The sequence below is a fragment of the Hyla sarda genome, chromosome 7, assembly GCF_029499605.1.
Source record: "Hyla sarda isolate aHylSar1 chromosome 7, aHylSar1.hap1, whole genome shotgun sequence".
NCBI lineage: Eukaryota > Metazoa > Chordata > Amphibia > Anura > Hylidae > Hyla > Hyla sarda.
The window spans coordinates 116226377-116246225 of record NC_079195.1 but is presented as its reverse complement, the minus strand read 5'-3'; the positions used below and the strand labels follow the sequence as shown (position 1 = coordinate 116246225).

Sequence of the window (19849 nt, the reverse complement as noted above, 5' to 3'; positions counted from 1 at the left end):
ATGCAGCAAAGAAGAACTGCAGCCTAATATAGAATGAACAAATTTACATAAATTAACATCAAAATGGACATCACTTGCCTCCGTGTTATTAGATCGGCCCTTATCCTGTCTGCTGCATCAACCACAATCGTATACATTGTATCGCTAATAGAATGGATAGAGGACATCTGTATCAATCAAATGCAGCCCAGCGCTAATACATGCATGGTCTAATATTGCAGCATCCTATGCATCTCCTCCTAGTGGAGCATCCATATAACATTACACGAATATAGACGCACTAAAAAGGGATTATTAATAATGCCATGGCACCAGGGATCTTATGGCTGTGTCCTAGATTTATTTTGCCCTCATTGCCCACTCTAGTAATACAAAACTGGTATAAAAAAAAAAAAAAACAACAAAAAGACATTGTAGTGAAAAAAAAGCATAGTCCATACTGATAAATAATAGAATAAATAACAGAATAAACTAGATCGCTCCTTATTTAAGCTTCATGTGTAATGTGCACAAAGCAGTCTATGTGGTGGATGTCGTCACCCTCTGCAGGAGATGTTTGTGCCAGGCAGTCATTGCATTGGTACCTGCTTTGTGCTGGATCCTGGTATCTGCGCAGCTCTTTTTGCAGCCTTGGAAATATCCTGTAATATACTGCAGGGATGTCTGCTGTGTACAGGCGAGGCACAGGCTCTTCTGCAGCTACTGGAGAAGGAAATGAAGGCAGCTAGGTGCATGTGATCCCTGCTGTACTCTGCTGCCTGTTGTGGTGTTGCTGACGGTAAGGGGATTGAGATGGTAATGATGCCTGTACATTATTCCAGTAAGAGAACGGCCATTCTATTGGGTTAGTGAAATTTGGTGCCACATGATCTGCATCCTACCATTGGTCGCCAGCCATCTGCTGACTGCTCTACAAGCCGGAATCTGAGCACACACCTCCAGCTATTAACCCTCGATTACCCAGAGCATGACTCGGCCGGATATTATAGGCTTCAAGGAAGCTTGCACTTGAAATCGAAATCATTTCTAGTTCATACATGAGCCCTTAAACTCTATTCACACGTACGGTATGTGATACACAGGATTTCAAGCTGCAGATTTTGTGCTGTGGTCAGTCATTTAGTTAACATTGATCTCTGCAGCATAACATCTGCTGCTTCAAATCCTGTGCATCAAATAGGCGCAGGAGACTGTATGTGTAAATACACCCTGAAGGTCTGAAACATGTCAGACCACAGGTAGGGTTGCCACCTGGCTGGTATTTTACCGGCACAGCTGGTATTTTGATCACCCTGCCGGTATTTTTATATCAAAAATACTGTCCAATATTTATCTAACCAATCCTCCAACTCCTGGAATGTTGAATCATATACTATCCCAGTGTTTCCCAACCAGAGCGCCTCCAGCTGTTGCAAAACTACAACTCCCAGCATGCCCGGACAGCCGTTGGATGTCCGGGCTTGCTGGGAGTTGTAGTTTTACAACAGCTGGAGGCACCCTGGTTGGGAAACTCTGACCTATACTATATCTATATATATATAAAACTCAATGTGTGTGTGTGTGTGTGTGTGTGTATGTGTGTATGTTCCAGCATCATGTCCAAACGGCTAAAGATATTAACATGAAACTTGGCACACATGTTACTTATATGTCAACAACAAACATAGGATAGGTGATTTAACCCTTACTCACCCCCATAAAGTCCAATACAAGTCTATGGGAAATATATGTTACTGCATAACTTACAAACGGCTGGAGATATTTCGATAATACTTGGTTACATGTTACTTAAATGTCCACTTAAAATATAGGATAGTTAATTTAACCCTTAACTGCCCCCATTTGTGAGGGTTGGGGTTTTTGTTTAAAGGAAAATTGTCAGCTTGCTCCCCTCGCACTAGCGGTACTGGCTGGTAGTGCAGGGGAGGCTAATCAGTTTGATGCTTACCGTGCCCGGATCCGCCTCGCCGTTTGGCCGTAATCTTCTATTTTTCGTATATGCTAATTCGGTGCTAACTTGGACCGGCCGGGCTAACTGGCACTCTGACGTCAGCGTTTTTGCCCGCAGCACTGCCCAGCTCATCAATATTCCTTCCCTCCCTCCACCTCTCCCTCTTCTCCCCGCTCTGTAATGAAGAGGGAGAGGCGGAGGGAGGGGAGGAATATTGATGAGCTGGGTGGCACTGCACCCACTGTTTAAGCCCCACCCCTTTTATTCTCTACCCTTTTTGTGCATCAATCTGGCTTTCAAATCACGCCCAGTCCCAAAAAGCCACGTCCCCTTCTATTTTCAGCTTACAATATCTTCATCATAAATCAGTCCCACCTGAGGACAGGATATGAGGATGGGACATATGGACGGGATATGAGGCTGGGATATGAGGTTGAGATATGAAGACGGGATATGGGGACATGATATGGGGTTGGGATATGACAACAATATATGAGGATGGGATTTGAAGTCAAAAGCTTCCTCCTTTGTTGATTTTCCTCCCCAACAAGGATTAGGAAGGAAAAACCGGGCAACGCCGGGTACTCAGCTAGTTTAACAAAATTTTAAGAAAAGCTGTCAAAAAGTTCCATCAAAACAAAAATGATACTGGGGCACAGAAAAATGATCCCTCATACAGGCCTTTATAAGGAGAAATAAGAAAGTTATAGAGGTCAGAATAGAACAAAATTTCCCCCGCAATCATAATTCTGTGATGTCGCACATGTATAATTAATTATGCAAATTACCATGACAGGTATTTTTTTGGTAAGAAAGGTGGCAACCCTAACCACAGGTCATTCACCAACGCTGCAGGTGTGCTTCTAGTATAAATAATAGATAGATAGATAAATAAATAAATACATGCCTAAATACATAAATAAACAATAAAGACAAACTCTCCACACATACAAGCTTAAAAAAAATCAAAACAAAATTTTGTTTGTGGAATTTCCGCATTTACACTATGTGCTACCACATTCTTAAATTACTAGTCATTATTAATTGTTATTTATTAATATAGGACAGTATATTATTAACTAGGACTATGAATCTATACCCAATTTTTGAATTTTTACAAGGGGTAAAAGGAGAAAAAGCCCCCAAAATTTGTAACCCAATTTCTGTCGAGTAAGGAAATACCTCAAATGTGGATGTAAAGTGCTCTTCTGGTGCAATACAAGACTCAGAAGGGAAGGAGCAACAATGGGATTTTAGAGAGTGAATTTTGCTGAAATAGTTTTTGAGGGGTATGTTGCATTTAGGTAGCCCCTATGGTGCCAGAACAGCAAAAAAATTAATAAATAAACACATGGCATACTATTTTGGACACCCCTCAAGGCACTTAAGAGGGGGTACAGTGAGCCTTAACACCCCATGGTGCCAAAACAGTGGACCCCCCCCACATATGACCCCATTTTGGAAGCTACACCCCTCACGAAATGTAATAAGGGGGTGCAGTGAACATTTGCACCCCACTAGCGTTTGACAGATCTTTGGAACAGTGGGCTGTTCAAATGAAAAATTTAATTTTTCGTTTTCCCGGACCACTGTTCCAAAAATCTGTCGGACAACTGTGGGGTATAAATGCTCCCGTGAGGGGTGTAAATTCCAAAATGGGGTCACATGTGGGCATTTATTTATTTGCATATATGTCAGAACCGCTGTAAAATAAGCCACCCCTGTGCAAATCACCAATTTAGGCAGCACAGAGCATTTTACGCCCACATAATGGGTATTTCTGTAATCAGGAGATTGTTTTAAAAATTTTGGGGGCCTTTTTTTCTTTTTACCTCTTGGGAAAATGAAAAGTATGGGGGTACACCAGCATGTTAGTGTAACATATTTTTTTTTTTTTACACTAACAGGCTGGTGTAGACCCCAACTTTTTCTTTTCATACAGGGTAAATGGAGAAATAGCCCCCCAAAATTTGTAACGCAATTGCTCCCGTGTACGGAAATACCCCATATGTGGTCCTAAACTGTTTCCTTGAAATATTATAGGGCTCCAAAGTGAGAGAGCGCCATGCGCATTTGAGGCCTACATTAGGGATTTGCATAGCGGTGTACCCGGATGCAAGCATTACAATTGCATCCGCTACCAAAACATTCTATGCCAGTGATTCCCAAACAGGGTGCCTTCAGCTGTTGCTAAACTCCCAGCATGCCTGGGCAGTCTGTGGCTGTCCGGCAATGCTGGGAGTTGTAACTTTGCAACATTTGGAGGCTCTGTTTTGGAAACACTGCCGTACAAGACATTTTTCATTTTTATTGGGGGGGGGGGGGGGGGGGGGGACAGTGTGAGGGGTGTAAGGGTGTTTTACCCTTTATTTTATGTAGTGTAGCGGGGGCTTACAGCGAGTTTTCCGCTAGGAGTTTGAGCTGTGATGGAAAATTTGCCGCAGCTCAAACTTGAAGCAGGAAACTCACTGTAAACCCTCCCGTGTGAATGTACAGCTGGAGGCACGCAACTACAAATCACAGCATGCCGAGACAGCCGTTTGCTGTTTGTGCATGCTGGGAGTTGTAGTTTTGCAAGATTTAGAGGGCCACAGTTTAGAGACCACCACACATTGATTTCCAAGCTGTGGCCCTCCAGATGTTGCAAAACTACAAATCCCAGCCTTCCCAGACAGCAAACTGCTGTGTGGGCATGCTGGGAGTTGTAGTTTTGCAAGAGCTAGAGAGCCACAGTTTAGAGACCACTGAACAGTGATCTCCAAACTGTAGCCCTCTAAATTTAGCAAAACTACAAATCCCAGATGTTGCTAGGCAATATCGCCGCACCTCATCGCCGCCGCCGCACCAGGGGCCTCCCGCCGCTGATCGCCACCGCTGGTAAGGAACCACTGCTGCCACCGCTTGCAGAGCAGTTCCCCCCTGCCCGGACTACCGTGGGTGGGCAAAGCGGAGGAACCGAACTTTAACTACATCGATCTGCCATTGTTCGGTCGCTTCTGACCCACCAATAGCAGGGATAAGAGGGGTGGCACCCCTGCCACCTCACTCCTATTCCTTCAGGGGGATTGGAGACCAGCATGACCCGGAATTGCCGTAGATCGACGGTCTGAACGATTTCAGCAGGCATCTCATTCCGTTCACCACCCGGTTACCGGCAGTGAATAAAAACGCCGAAGGCATACAGGTATGCCCTTGGTCCTTAAGTCCCAGGACGTGAGGGTGTACCTGTACGCCTTTGGTCCTGGTGGGGTTAAATGATAAATAAAAAAAATAAAAAAAAGGAGAAGCATAAACACCTGCTGTGATTCCTATTGTTATTGGTCCATGCTTCTTCCCTATTTCATATGACATGTTGACCCTGCAGGAAGTGTCCGCACGTCCTGTAACTGGCCGCAGTGGTGATCCACCTTAGCCAGTGATTGCCCAGACAGGCTTATTTTGTGTAGTTGACATCAGAGAAAACAAAGAGCAGTGGGGATTGGGAGTCTCTGGCACGGCAGCTGCAAGAGATTGCAGTAGGTTAGCATGTTTTTGTTTTTGTTTTGTTTTTTAACACATTTTAAAGGGGTATTCCAGGAAAAAACTTTTTTTTATATATCAATTGGCTCCGGAAAGTTAAACAGATTTGTAAATTACTTCTATTAAAAAATCTTAATCCTTTCACTACTTATGAGCTTCTGAAGTTAAGGTTGTTCTTTTCTTTCTAAATCTTCTCTGATGACACCTGTCTCGGGAAACGCCCAGTTTAGAAGCAAATCCCCATAGCAAACCTCTTCTAATATGGGCACTTCCCGAGACAGGTGTCATCAGAGATGATTTAGACATTAAAGAACAACCTTAACTTCAGAAGCTCATAAGTACTGAAAGGATTAAGATTTTTTAATATAAGTATTTTACAAATCTGTTTAACTTTTTGGAGCCAGTTGATATATATAAAAAATTTTTTTTCCTGGAATACCCCTTTAACTCCACTTTAAAAATGTGGCCTTACTGGAATACCCCTTTAAGGAATTTTATGGTATAGCAGAAAACCACTAACACAAATAAGAGATACCAGTCATGCTATATTAGCAGACAAAGTAAAGTGAAACAGTCAAGCGGTGTAAATACAGTAGAATGTACCACTCCTATTTTACGTGACTCTGTGTACTTAATATAGTTTGACCATTGTCTCATATTAGTGTTTAGTAGTAAACTACTATTACAGACTTTCTTAACATTATGCCATTGTATATGTTATGGCCATTTTGCTGTGGTATAGACAGGGCTTGAGTCCTACAGGAACGCATGGGAACGGCGTTCCTTCAATTTTTCCACAGCAGAAACACTGTTCCCATACCTCCTAACCATCCCTGTACTGCCCCCACGTGCTCTGCATTTAACTGTAAACATAATGACACATATAATAGTTAAATGCTACAATCGATTGTATGTTTGACAGAGCAGAGAGACATTATTTCCTTGCCCTGTTAGTCTCTCTTGTGGTTGCTGACAGTATTATTCCCTTAGCCACAAAGGGCCACAAGCAGCTCAGACATGTGAGTGATGTCATTGTGTGCCTGTAGAGTGGGGGAGGAAGAGAGAGGCAATGCTGTGGACTGGGCTGGAGCTGGCAGGAGGAAGGTGAGTATGGGTGTTTGTTTTTGTCTTTTATTTATGACAAGGGGGCAACTATCTGGAGGATATACCGACTGGGGGCAATTATACAGGGGGTCTACCTACAGGGGGCAACTACCTACAGGCGTGTAGCCACAGAGAGCAACTATTTAGAGGATCTACCTACAGGGGCAACTATCTAGGGGTCAACTAACTCCTGTGGGTCTATCTAGGGGGGTATACCTACAGGGTTATCCATCTTTAGGAGATCTACTTACAGAGGGCAACTATTTCCAGAGAGTCTACCTTCAGGGGGCATCTATCTACATGGGTCTACCTACAGGGGGCAACTATATACAGGGGGGTCTACCTACTCTTTCCCAACCCCCTTATATTCCCAATCTACTGTGAGGGACTCCAAGGGGGACATTACTACTGTTTGGGGTACTATAGTTGCAGGAAAAGAGCAGAGCCTAAAATGTTTGTCTGACAGGTCTTGCTGAGGTGAATCGCGACTGAAAGAAATTGCTATGATGGTCTGAACTGGATGGAGAAGAAAAAGTAAAGTGAACAACTCTGTTGTTACGCCTAGCGCTCCGGGTCCCCGCTCCTCCCCGGAGCGCTCACGGCGTCCTTCTCCCTGCAGCTCCCCGGTCAGCGCTGACCGGGAGCGCTGCTCTGCCATGGCCGTTGGGGATGCGATTCGCACAGCGGGACGCGCCCGCTTGCGAGTCGCATCCCAGGTCACTTACCCGTTCCCGTCTCCTGCGGTCATGTGCTGGCGCGCGCGGCTCCGCTCTCTAGGGCGCGCGCGCGCCAGCTCCCTGAGACTTAAAGGGCCAGTGCACCAATGATTGGTGCCTGGCCCAATTAGCTTAATTGGTTCCCACCTGTTCCCTGCTTATATCTAGTCTCCTCCCTTGCCGGATCTTGTTGCCTTAGTGCCAGTGAAAGCGTTCTTTGTGTGTTTATACCCTGTGTACCAGAACTATTGCTATCTCCCCTGACTACGAACCTTGCCGCCTGCCCCCGACCTTCTGCTACGTCCGACTTTGCTTCTGCCTACTCCCTTGTACCTCGCCTATCTTCAGCAGCCAGAGAGGTGCCGTTGCTAGTGGATACGACCTGGTCACTACCGCCGCAGCAAGACCATCCCGCTTTGCGGCGGGCTCTGGTGAAAACCAGTAGTGTCTTAGAACCGGTCCACTAGCACGGTCCTCGCCATCCCTCTCTGGCACAGAGGATCCACCTCCTGCCAGCCGGCATCGTGACAGTAGATCCGGCCATGGATCCCGCTGAAGTTCCTCTGCCTGTTGTCGCCGACCTCCCCACACTGGTCGCCCAGCAAGCCCGACAGATTGCCCAACAAGATCACCAGCTGTCGTACTTGACCACCATGACTCAGCAACTCCAGTCGCAGCTACAGCAGATTCAGTCTCAGCTACAGCAGCAGCAACCATCTCCTCCGCCAGCTCCTGCACCTCTTCCGCAGCGAGTGGCCACTCCTAGCCTCCGCCTGTCTTTGCCGGACAAATTTAATGGGGACTCTAAGTTTTGCCGTGGCTTCCTTTCCCAATGTTCCCTGCATCTGGAGATGATGTCGGATCAGTTTCCTACTGAAAGGTCTAAGGTGGCTTTCGTAGTCAGCCTTCTGTCTGGAAAAGCCCTGTCATGGGCCACACCGCTCTGGGACCGCGATGACCCTGTCACTGCCTCTGTACACTCCTTCTTCTCGGAAATTCGAAGTGTCTTTGAGGAACCTGCCCGAGCCTCTTCTGCTGAGACTGCCCTGCTGAACCTGGTCCAGGGTAATTCCTCCGTTGGCGAGTACGCCATACAATTCCGTACTCTTGCTTCTGAACTATCCTGGAATAATGAGGCTCTCTGCGCGACCTTTAAAAAAGGCCTATCCAGCAACATTAAGGATGTTCTGGCCGCACGAGAGACTCCTGCTAACCTGCATGAACTCATTCATCTAGCCACTCGCATTGACATGCGTTTTTCTGAGAGGCATCAAGAGCTCCGCCAGGAAAAGGACTTAGATCTCTGGACACCTCTCCCACAGTCTCCACTGCAATCTGCGCCTAGGCCTCCCGCCGAGGAGGCCATGCAAGTGGATCGGTCTCGCCTGACCCTGGAAGAGAGGAATCGCCGTAAGGAAGAGAATCTTTGTTTGTACTGTGCCAGTACTGAACATTTTCTGGTGGATTGCCCAATCCGTCCTCCACGTCTGGGAAACGCACGCTCGCACTCAGCTCTCGTGGGTGTGGCGTCTCTTGATGCCAAGTCGGCTTCTCCACGTCTCACGGTACCTGTTCGGATTTCCACTTCAGCCAGCTCTCCCCTCTCAGCCGTGGCCTGCCTGGACTCTGGAGCTTCTGGGAATTTTATTCGGGACTCCTTTGTGAATAAATTCCGGATTCCGGTGACCCGTCTTGTCAAGCCACTCCACATTTCCGCGGTCAACGGAGCCAGGGTGGACTGTACCATACGTTTCCGCACGGAGCCCCTTCTTATGAGCATCGGATCTCACCACGAGAGGATTGAACTTTTGGTCCTCCCCAATTGCACCTCGGAAATTCTCCTTGGACTTCCCTGGCTTCAACTTCATTCCCCAACCCTGGATTGGTCCACTGGGGAGATCAAGAGTTGGGGGTCCTCTTGTTCCAAGAACTGTCTAAAACCGGTTCCCAGTAACCCTTGCCGTAACTCTGTGGTTCCTCCTGTATCTGGTCCCCCTAAGGTCATTAAGGACTCTGCCTGCCACAGGAAATGCCCCTCCCCCCCTCCCAGTTCCATCAGGCAAGCTTCTGTGTCCCCTCATGGCCCTCGTCCTGGTGTCACACTGCCCCGTGCCAGGTCTCGCCCTCTGCCCTCTCTCCCCATTCCTACTCCTGCGGTTCTGCCTGCCGTTGAGGAATCCCTCCATCCTTTCCCGGTGTCCTCATCCCAGGGGAGGCAGTTACCCGATAAAGAGAAGGGGAGACCTAAGGGGGGGGGTACTGTTACGCCTAGCGCTCCGGGTCCCCGCTCCTCCCCGGAGCGCTCACGGCGTCCTTCTCCCTGCAGCTCCCCGGTCAGCGCTGACCGGGAGCGCTGCTCTGCCATGGCCGTTGGGGATGCGATTCGCACAGCGGGACGCGCCCGCTTGCGAGTCGCATCCCAGGTCACTTACCCGTTCCCGTCTCCTGCGGTCATGTGCTGGCGCGCGCGGCTCCGCTCTCTAGGGCGCGCGCGCGCCAGCTCCCTGAGACTTAAAGGGCCAGTGCACCAATGATTGGTGCCTGGCCCAATTAGCTTAATTGGTTCCCACCTGTTCCCTGCTTATATCTAGTCTCCTCCCTTGCACTCCCTTGCCGGATCTTGTTGCCTTAGTGCCAGTGAAAGCGTTCTTTGTGTGTTTATACCCTGTGTACCAGAACTATTGCTATCTCCCCTGACTACGAACCTTGCCGCCTGCCCCCGACCTTCTGCTACGTCCGACTTTGCTTCTGCCTACTCCCTTGTACCTCGCCTATCTTCAGCAGCCAGAGAGGTGCCGTTGCTAGTGGATACGACCTGGTCACTACCGCCGCAGCAAGACCATCCCGCTTTGCGGCGGGCTCTGGTGAAAACCAGTAGTGTCTTAGAACCGGTCCACTAGCACGGTCCTCGCCATCCCTCTCTGGCACAGAGGATCCACCTCCTGCCAGCCGGCATCGTGACATCTGTTCAAAGAAGATGTCAATTGTGAGTCACTAGATATACCGTAACTGCACTGTAATCACTTATTTGGTCTGTGGTGGTAATGATGGTAGCTAAAAGTCTGTCACCATTATAGATATAAAATATGTGACAATATTTTTTAGACATTATGTAGGGACTTCACTGGATATAACTACACTAAAAACACTTATATTATCTGCCATGGTAATGATAGCAGTTGTTGTCAGTCTGTCACCAGAGTATAAGAGATCCTCCTACACTCAGGTGACAGACTGACAACATTATTGCTGTTAAAGAAGTATTCCTACAGTTTAAAATTGTTACCTATCTTGTTAGGGTATAACTAGGTGATGGGTTGGGGTCTGACCGCTGTTGGTTCTTGCAGATCATTGTATCTGTAATTGTTATCATGTTAGTCATAGTAAACGCTGGTAATGATTCCATACTGTATCAGTATATTGAGCTATAAACATGAATAATGTATAATCTTTATGATTTGTTACCAATGAGTTACCAATTTGTCTATGAAAAATGTTGTCTGTGATCAGAGCCGTAGCTCGCCTCAGGTGCAGCTGCAGTCTCCATAAAGGGGGCGCAGATGTGCTCCCCCCTTTTTTTTTTACCTCCCAGGCAACCTCTGTGGCGTTCGGCCCTTTAAGAGCACCGTCAGCAGTGGCATTGCCAGGGAGGTGCGGGGGTACACACAGTACAGTGAATAGCAGAGTGGGCTGTGAGTTCCTTGCTCCGCCATTCACTGTCCCATAGACTGCAGACTCTTCTGCGCTGCAGCCTATGAACCTCTGCGACGCAACCCCCGGCAGGCCGGCGCAATGATGTGACGTCATCGCGCCGCCCGTTTGGTCCCAGCACTGTGGCTCATAGGCTGCAGTGCTGGAAGAGAGAGCTCCATCCATCGATGGAACCTGGACTAGGTATGTATTATTGTTGTGATTTTATTTATTTATTTTTTTTACTTGAGCTGAATTTATATAATATATATGGGGGGCATATCTAAGGGGAGTATATGGAGTATATATGGGGGTATTTATATATAGGGGGGCATATTTATTATAATAAGGGGGGCATTTTTATACATAAGGGGGCACAGAGTGATATACGGGAGTATATTTAAAAATCAGGGGACTAGGGCATTATATACTGTATGAGGGGGGCACAGAGAGCACATTTTTATATGAGGAGAACAGGAGGGCATTATATAGAAAAATTCAGGTTGGCAACCATGCACACCACACATTATTTGTTGCAGGTTGCTGAATATGTTACACTTCTGGTATATATGTATTATCATAAAGTGTTTTTTTTCTGGTCAAGACATAAATACTAAGGCAAAGTTCACACCATGCCAAACATATGTTTTTATACAAATGTGTGTGTATATATATATATATATATATATATATATATATATATTTTTATTTTTTTTTATTTTTTTTTAACTAAATCTACTGGCATAAGGTTTAATATTTCTATGTGTTAAGCTCTTTTTGTATACTGAAGAATTTATTGTTTTGATTCTGTACCCATATACGTTAGACATCCTGTATTTTCTGTGTGACATATTTTCCATGTAAAAATTTCTTTTGTAACAGTACCCAAGAGGTAGATGGGTTATAGTAAGGGAAAAACATTATTCCCCATAGCATAAAGCATCCAATGTTTAAAGGGGTACTCCACCCCTAGACATCTTATTTCCTATCCAAAGGATACGGGTTAAGATTTATGATCATGCGGTCCCACCTCTGGGGACCCCCGGGATCTCCTTGCTGCACCGTCATTCATTTTGAGTGTCGGGGCAGCGACGGAGCGCCGAAGGCTTGTGAAGTCACAGCCACTCCCCCTTAATGCAAGTCTATGGGAGGAGGCGTTGAAGGGGCATGGCCGTGACATCATGAGCCTCCATCCCAAAGTTCACTCCGTTCCCCTGGATGTCTGGGGTGCCGCAGCATAGACCAGACGATCAGACATCTTATAAGTTGTCTAGGGGTGGAGCACCCCTATAACCTAGTGTTGAGCGGCATAGGCCATATTCGAATTCGCGATATTTCGCGAATATATGGACGAATATTCGTCATATATTTGCTAAATTCGCATATTCGTAATATTCGCGTTTATTTTCGCATATGCGAAAATTAGCATATGCAAAAATCAGCATATAAAAAATTAGCATAACCGAAAATTTGCACGCCAGTCTCACACAGTAGTATTAAAGCCTTCTTTACACCACACAAGCTGGAAGCAGAGAGGGGTGATCACTGTGATGTTTACTGTGAGAAAAAAAAAGAATATTCGTAATTACGAATATATAGTGCTATATTCGCGAATATGCGATATTCGCGAATAAAATTCGAATTGCGAATATTCGCGAGCAACACTACTATAACCCTAATAAGGCAGTTTTCAAGTATCTTCTCTATGTAGTTACAAGATATAGTCATGCAGTCACAGCAGTGTCACAGCTGAGAGTGTCTGCACATGCTGTGCAGTCATAGTGGTAATGAAAGGGTTCGCGTCCATTAACAACGTTTATTGTAACTATGTGTTGAGTGGGGTTACTTGCATGTTATTTACACTTTGCAGTGTTGGCTATGGATAATAACTCTACAGATCTATAGAGAATTTTCGGGCTCAGGATTGCATTTTCTGGCTTCCTCTGTTTTCTTCATTGCTTTGCTCTCTGTGAGAATAGAGCATGCGCCCAAAGCTGGACTGTAAGCTGGATCATAGGGGGAATTTAATAGGAAGTGATTCAAACCTGCTGTGCTGATGCGTCAAATGACTGCTGACCTGCACTTACCTCCTCTGCAGTGTGGGGCATGCTCAGCCTTCACATATGACCTACTGTATAATGTGGAAGTCACATGTTGTCTGAAGGCTGTTGCTTCATATATATACACAGTATACACAAAGACGAGGAACAATCCTGATATTCTGGTTATGAGTAATAGATAAGAAAGTGTCACCTTCACAATTCACGAGTTCAAAATTTATTGTTTTTTTCTGTTTAAGTTTTTTACAGTGTGGTCAAATTGTGTGTTTTTTTTCCATGATGTTTGCAATATCTCAGCAAAAGCTATTTATTCACGCCATGTGAAGATTTTAAGAACATGCAGTATCTTTTTCAATTGTCCTTAATGTAAACTTGATGTTTTAATTTGCTACTACAATTAATTGTGAGCGAAATTTACTAAACAAAATACAGTACAGAAAAACGGGATAGGGGATACGTTTTAGATCGTGGGGGTGTCCCAGCACTTTGGCCCCCTATGATCGTCTTTATGGAGCCCCGGCTCTCCCACAGAGTGGCCCGTGACAACCCCCGCCGCCACGCCCCCTCCATACATCTCTATGGGAGAGCTATTCAGCTATCATTGGCTCTCCCATAGAGATTTATGGAGGGGGCGTGACTGCCTCCGCTTCGGGTGGGGGTCATGATGTGCCATTCTGTGGAAGAGCTGGTGCTCCGTACAGATGTTCGAGTGGGGCCACAGTGCTGGGACCCCCCCCCCCCGCCATCTAAAGCTTTTCCTGTACTGATCGGACATGGGACTCCTTTAAGACACTTTATATCCATACCTCAGCAGTTTTGAAGCTTATCTAGTGAGGATTTAGGATAAGAAGCAAGATGTGTGTCTTTTTTGTGGAAAATGCATATTATTTTTGTACCTTTATAGCAGCCAAGAAGTGGTGTAGGGAAGTAAAATGTGTCTAACCTGTCTAGCAAATGAATCCAATAATATAGTGAAAAATGCACCATGTAATCAATTGTGCACTATTTTAACTTATTAACTTATGCTTCTATGTCATAATTAATGGTCTGTAAGACCACCAAACTGTTAGTGAACATTAAAAGTAGGGTCACATATGTGCTGTGCATATCCATAGCATTTACCACATGGGGTGAAAAACAAAATGTGTACAAAATCCATGTAGGACTTAAAATGTGGAGTTATTGCAGATTTTTCACATTGACACCATGACACCAATGGGAGATCAAAATACACTGAATGTTTAAATAGGCATTATCATTAAGGGTGCGTTCCCACAGGGTGTATACGCAGCGCATTTGACACTGCGCAAAATTTACGTCAGCAGCAGGAAATACGCTGCGTATTGTTTGCTCACTATACACACAGGGCTTTCCGGCAGCAGCCCAATGTGTATAGTGAGTTTTGGAGGCGGAGCCGCTCGGAAAGCCCTGTGTGTATAGTGAGCAAGGAATACGCAGCGTATTTCCCGCTGCTGCCATAAATTTTGCGCAGCTTCAAATACGCTGCGTATACGCCATGTGGGAACGCACCCTTAAACAACTTTTCAGAGATGAATAGTACAAGCAAATATAAGAAACTTTGTATTATATCTTGTTAGACAAGAATGCTTCTTTCTCCTGTTACCAAGCTTCTACCCCCCCCCCCCCCCCCCCAAAAAAAAAAAAAAAAAAAAAAAAAGAACTATCATCCACTCAAAAAAGTATTTACATCTTGCAGCTCATTAGGGGTTCAACTTACAACCAATACAAGTCTATGGAGGGCAAGGGAGATGGGAGGTAGAGTGCCTGTTTTTTGTTTTGTTTTTTCTTGTCTCTTCTATTTTTATGTTTTGTGGCTTTTTTTTTTTTTTTTCTGACCCCAAAAAAAGGCCAAACAAAACTTTTGTCTGTTCCTAGCCTAAGGCTATTTCACAAGGCAGAATTTACTCACAGAATTTTCTCTAGCTTTCCATGCTAAGGTCATGGCACACAAGTAATTCTAATTCTAAGCAGATGTCAGGCAAAATTCTGCCTGGAATCAAAGCCCCATTGAGGTCAATGGAAGGTCCTGATAAGGAGAATTTTCTGCTTCAAGAATGTATGTCAATTGATATCAATGGGGCTTTCCACATGGAATTTCTGCTTGAATCTGCTTCAAATTACTTGTGTGCATTGGTTTTTGCATGGAGAAGAGGAAGAACTGCAGTTAGGAAATTCTGACGTGTGAATATAGCCTGAGGCGGCTCTACACTATGCCATTTTAGCTGCAGTTTTGAAGCCAAAACCAGGGGTGGATCAGATTGAATTAGAAAATATAAAGAGCAGTTGCTACTTCTACTCTTTTTTTAAGTAGCATCGGATCTTTATATTTTCGAATTCATTTTGACCCACACCTGGTTTTGGATTCGAAACTGCAGAAAAACGGAGTGTTAATGCAGCCTTAAGCTAGGCTAGGAACAGACAAAACTTTTGTCTGGCTTTTTTGGCCTAACATTTATTTTATTCATTCAAATCCATTGTTATTCTGGAATAAGGCATCCAATGGACTGTCTTATGAAATAATCAACACTCTTCCCTTCCCTAGAGATAGCTGTCCATTATTGAGTAGGACTGCTCACTGGACTCCAGAATGAGTAAGAATTTATAAGGCTCGTTCACATTACCATCTGCCCCGTTAATAAATGCCCATTATCAATCCGTTTGATAATTTTTTTTAAACAGGTTGAAAATGACTGTAAAATAATGCCATTGATGTCAATGGGATTTTTTTACAATTCTTTATCACCCATTTGCACCCGTTTGCTTCCTGTCCCTTTTTTTTTTTTTTGACGGGAAAAAGACGTTACATGCAGAATTTTTTCTCCCCTCAAAAATAACGGAATAGGAACGGATATTATAAATTTAACATTTAAGTCTATGGCAAAGGATGACCCTTTAATGTCATCCGTTTTCACTTGGTTTATGATATCCTTTATTGAACCATTATTACTTCTGAGCATGCCCAGAAGAGGTGACATCAGCAGACTCCTGCAGTGCTGAGGGACTACTACTGCTCCCATCATTGAACAGGCTTGTTTCCATCATGGGAGTAGTAGTTCCCCCAGCTGCGGGAGTCTGCCAGCGGCTGGGGAGGCTACATTAGTGTTTGTACTACTACCCCCATCATGGAACAGAGTCTGTTTCATGTTGGAGGTAGGAGTACAGGGGCTGAGGATTGATCCTACCAGGTCTCACTTCTGAGACCCGATGGCATGAGCACAGTGATTAAGCAGCGGAGCGGGCGGCATGCCCCGCTCCCTGCAACATACAGTATGTACTATGTATAATTACATTTTTAAATCCCCCCCACCGCTGGGAGCCCTGAATGGCCGTCACCAAGGAGCCATTGAGGGCTCCCAGCGGGGGTTCTTTTCCCCGCTGTTCGCTGTCATTCAGCTTCATTTTTTCACTGTCTCCGGCGGTTCCCGGCCATTCTATTCCCCACTGCTTATCTCTGTTGGTACACTGAAGTTTAAAAACCCCTGAGCCCTGAGTGGCTCCTCGGTGTCGGCCATTCAGGGCTCCCGCCGGGGGATTTAAATATGAAAGTATATACATCGCAGGGGAGCGGAGCATGCTGCCAGCTCCATTGTTTAATAACTGCTCATCCCATCGGGTCTCAGAAGTGAGACATGGTAGGATCAATCCCTCAGCCCCTGTACTACTACCCCCAACATGGTACAGACTCTGTTCCATGATGGGGGTAGTAGTACAAACACTAATATAGCCTCCCCAGCCACCGGCAGACTCCGCAGCCAGGAAACTACTACTCCCATCATGGAAACAAGTCTGTTCCATGATAGGAGTGGTAGTAATCCGGCTGCGGGAGTCTGTAGGAAGCTGACTTTTCACTAAATGGCATCCTTTTGCATCAGTTTGCATCCGTTAGTAGTATAGTCCATTTAAGAGGCAGCGACGGGAGTAAAGCGGGACGGGGGACAACGGCCGTGGGAACATAGCCTTATCCTTTTTTTTTTTTTAAACTATCATTCTGCTCAATTGTCCTGCTTTACAAAATGTTGTTTACATGACTGCATTTTCACTCTGACATATTTCCCTAAAATGTGTGTTTGACTTTATAAAAATGTGGAAGTAGCTGAAGTGCTAGACATGTTCAATTATTTTTGTATTATGGATAAATGAAAGGTGTACAGCCCTCGGTGACACATAAATAAAACTTAGATAGATTTTGTGATAAGTAGTCAAGATCCACTGACCCTGTCAACCTAATGCAAATGTAACTTTACCAGGGAATGGCATGGATATCAAAGGGAAGGATACATCATTTATATACAGTATATATAATTACTGTTAAAGGCAACAAAGAATATATATTAAAAAAAATCATAAAAAGTAATTCATACTTACAATTCTGAAGGTTTCTCTTCTCCAGAATCTATTGCAGCAGGAGGTGAAAGTGCTGCACAGTGTGGAGAAGAATGTCTGTGCCACCCCTGATCCAGATTGGGACATGCAGTGACAAAATCACCAGTTTTATACACCAGGACTGATCTGCATGTCATCTTATCTACTATCTAGAAGTCCATCCCTCTGGCATATCAGCATTAAACAGTGACCTTGTCATACTTTTGATAAGACAGCTATATGTTACTTAACTCCAGATATGAAACACAAATTCATGTGATCATTTGTGTTACATAAATATTTTTTATTTCAGATATACAGAACATGTACTGTGCTTTTTTAATATATGAATTTGTACAATTATAGATTTGTTTGTATTATTATATTTATAACATATCAGAGAGCAAAAATATTTAAATATTTTTCTTTAAAGGGGTACTCCACCCCTAGACATCTTATGTCCTATCTAAAGGATAGGGCATAAGATGTCTGATCGCAGGGGTCCTGCCGCTGGGGACCCCATGATCTCGCCTGCGGCACCCCAGACATCAGGTGCACGGAGCAAAGTGCTCTGTGCCGGATGACTGGCAATGCGGAGGCTCGTGATGTCACAGCCACACCCCGCTCGTGACAGAACGGCAACACCCCCTCAATGCAAGTCTATGGAAGAGGGCGTGATGGCCATCATGCCCCCTCCCATAGACTTGCATTGAGGGGATGTGGCTGTGACGTCACGAGGGGGCATGGCCGTGATGTCACAAGCCTCCGGCGCTGCACCCGATGCTTTAAACGCCAGAGATCTTCAGCGTTTAGAGCATCGGGAGCAGCGCCGGAGGCTCGTGATATCACAGCCACGCCCCCTCAATGCAAGTCTATGGGAGGGGGCGTGACATCACAAGCGGGACCTGACCGTGATGTCAAGAGCCTCCGCCCTGCATCGCCAGTCATCTGGCACAGAGCGAAGTTCGCTCCGTACACCGGATGTCTGGGGTGCCGCAGCCGAGATCGCGGGGGTCCCCAGCGGCGGGACCCCCGCGATCGGACATCTTACCCCTTTGACTTCTTTTTATGCATACATGAAAATAGGTCAGTGGGTTTATATATGACACATTGCTGTTGTGCATACATGGTGAATTCAGCAGAGAGCATTGGGCTTTGTTTACGTAGGTATGGATGACTTAGAAACAAAGGTCCGGCACCTGCAGGACTAAGGTAAATAGAGAAGGTAGGAGGGATAACGCTGTAGTCTGGAAGCGGGTGTGGATCAAAGTGGTGCAAATCACAACAAGTATGCAATACAGGTAAAAGAATCCAAAAGAGACTGCGCTCACCATCCACGATGCTTTATTCAGGTGCGTGTAGGGATGCTGCTACAGAGGCAGGGGCACCGGGACAAGTTGTTTGGTGCCGTCTCTCACTTCTTCAAGCCGGAGTGCAATCAGGCTTGGAGAGGCGCAAGACCGCACAAAACAACTTGTCCTGGTCTGCCCTTGCTTGTGTCAACACATGCCTACACGCACCTGAATAAAGCATCGTGGATGGTGAGTGCAGTCTCTTTTGGATTCTTTTACCTACTTTGTTTACATAGGCATTTTTTAGGTTATGGTAACATAGTAACAAAGTATCATAAGGTTGAAAAAAGACCAAAATCCATCAAGTTTAACCTAGATGCCTATAGTGCCCCTACTGTGTTGATCCAGAGGAATGTGTTGAAACTTTCCGCTATGTTGATGGCATGAGTTTCTCAGTGTTCATCACTTTTATTCCTGTCAAAAATGCTGGAACGAAATATAATCAATAGGTCTGACAGTGTCCATTAGAAAACAAACTCACCATGGCATCATGGCATTGTTATAGATGGAAGTCAAGATGCTGGTGTTACTAGGTAGAGCCTTTTGTAGCTATAACATTTGACATATTGTGTAATAAAACCAACTCCCTTTATAAAATAGGCCATCTTCTCTCACCCCAGTATTCAGTATTTTATTAAAATGTAAGGTCTGTAGTGTGGCGATATACAATGCATATGGAAGGCTTTTACCCTTTGACTTTTTTCAATTTTTTTTAGGTTGTGTGCCAAAATAAAACAAAAAAGTTTCCCCCCATCATTCTGTACTGAATACCCCATAATGACAAAGCGAAAATAGAATGTCAGAAATCTTTGCTAATTTATTGAAATGGAAAAACTATAATTTTGCTTTGACTTTGTACACCTGAATTTGAAGATTTTATGTCATTCATCTCTGCAGATCCTCTAAAATTTCAATTTGATGCATGTTGGATTGGGTGGAAGTCAGGGTTCTGGTTGGGCCACTCAAGGACATAAAGTTGTCCCTGAGCCTCTCCTGTGTTGTCTTGGCTGTGTGCTTAGGGTCATTGGGGGGTATTTATGAAGCCTTTTACCCTTGTTTTCTTGGGTAAAATTG

General features: G+C 45.0%; 1 protein-coding gene and 1 long non-coding RNA gene across 4 annotated transcripts in view; one reads left to right on the top strand and one right to left on the bottom strand.

Moving 5' to 3' along the window:
• SCD (stearoyl-CoA desaturase) overlaps positions 1-17582 on the bottom strand; it is a 55969-nt gene extending 38387 nt beyond the window's left edge. Inside the window, exon 1 of one of the 2 annotated variants that reach the window (XM_056530506.1) lies at positions 17427-17582. The gene's annotated coding sequence lies outside the window, so the exon portion shown is untranslated. Of the gene's footprint in view, positions 1-584; positions 821-17426 lie in introns of those variants that run through there. The other variant, XM_056530507.1, reaches the window with a different exon arrangement.
• Positions 1-19849, top strand: part of LOC130282353 (uncharacterized) — a 72926-nt gene that overhangs the window by 20679 nt on the left and 32398 nt on the right. The window lies entirely within an intron of this gene.